This window comes from Silene latifolia, chromosome 6 (genome assembly GCF_048544455.1).
Source record: "Silene latifolia isolate original U9 population chromosome 6, ASM4854445v1, whole genome shotgun sequence".
NCBI classification, from domain to species: Eukaryota; Viridiplantae; Streptophyta; class Magnoliopsida; order Caryophyllales; family Caryophyllaceae; genus Silene; species Silene latifolia.
In genome coordinates this window covers 127,805,297-127,807,143 of record NC_133531.1, presented here as the reverse complement: position 1 = coordinate 127,807,143, position 1,847 = coordinate 127,805,297, and positions in this window count along the sequence as shown.

The following is a 1,847-nucleotide window of genomic DNA, read 5'->3' as shown; positions in this document are numbered from 1 at the left end:
TTATTCTATATGATGTTCTTACAAAATACACTTGTTATAACTTTACATCTCGATTATTGTATTGATTTAACCCAGTTATTGTATTAAAACTAAGTTATTGTATCTTGTAGTTACTTCTTGGGTGTTTGTTAAATTATATTCTGCTTTTTGGTGATTTGCAGGTTGAATCACGATAGACGCGGATAATTGACGTTCAATGGAAAACTTGATGTATATACTTGGTCATTTTAATGAACAAAATGTAGTTATTTTATAGTTGACTCAGTCGTTTACTGAGAGTAATGTTTTCTAGTATTTACATTATTTCAATGTAATGCAGAAACGTCGTTATTTCTAGTTATTCCAATGTAAGAACTCAGTTATTATAATGAAGAAACGTGGTTATTTTATAGTTAACTCGGTTATTGTAATGAATAAATCGTGTTATTGTATATTGTATTGAGAGGAAACTCAAATATATTCAACTTTCAATTTTTTAGAAACTCTGATATTTGTAGTTATTATAATGTAGAAACTAAGTTATTGTAATGAATAAATCGTGTTATTGTATTGAGATGAAACTCAAACATATTCAACTTTCTATCTTTTGTTTGTTTTCATCTTGTTTAATTGAATAATTAGTCATTTTCATTCAATCAATCATTAAGATTGATTAATGCAATAGCAAAATCTGAAAAATGAAATAATCATATATAACAAGGTTAAAAAAATCACTTACATACTTTCATTATATAACTACTTTGTTTCCAACAGATTACACTTATACTTCTCCAACAAATTATATCTAAGCATCATCATCATTACATCGAAGCATTTCAAATAATACATCTAACAATAGTAACATCACAAATATACATATATTTATATCTCCAATACTACATCAAAATGTATTTCTTCTAACGAGAATCGTGTCTTGCCGTTTTTTTCACCTTTCGTCCACCAGTATTTATTCCCGACGAGAACCATATCTTGTCTATTGATGAAGGCTGAACCATCAGAAAACAAAAGTTCATTGAAAGAAATAAAAACAAAAAAGAGGGTAAGTTATAAATAACTATGCAACTGAAATACAATAACAATTTATAAGTATTGAAATAACCGTAAAACCAATATAAAATAACTGCATATTTTAGAGAAATAAAGCAACTATAACCGACTATAAGCAGATTATATAAGACCACAACAATAACTCCAAAATACAATAACTCGATCAAAGTAATACAATAACTGTTATTAACAGATTAACACAACAATCAAGAAGTATGTTATTGTGTGACAAAAAATGAGTTTGTCGTCCATATTACCATTCATGTGCGACGAGTAAATAATTTGTTGCCTATACCAAACCATTTTGTCGGCCAAAATCATTTTTCTTGTAGTGTACGTACATCTCTTGTTACAACTCCAGTGTTACTCTTGTGTTATTCATGTATTATTTTTGTGTTACACTTATTCTTATGACACTCTTGTGTTATTCTATTGTTACTCTTGTGTTACTTTTGTATTATTATTGAGTTACTCTTGTTATTTTAATGTTATTCTATTGTTACTCTTGTATTATTTTATTATTACTCTTGTGCTACTTTTGTATTATTCTTGTGTTACTCTTGTGTTATTCTATTATTACTCTAATGTTGCCGAACCTCATTCTTCGTTTTTCAAAAAGCTTAACCATAACAAAGATGTGTAGATAATGAGAACATTGTGAATGAGAGCAGACAAGAATGACCTGTGCAAGTAACAATTTAAAACATAAGACTAATTAATTTGGAATACATGTAAGATGAAACAAATAAAGTTCAAACAATAGAAACCACTACGCATACAGTAGAGACAATCTGCATTTT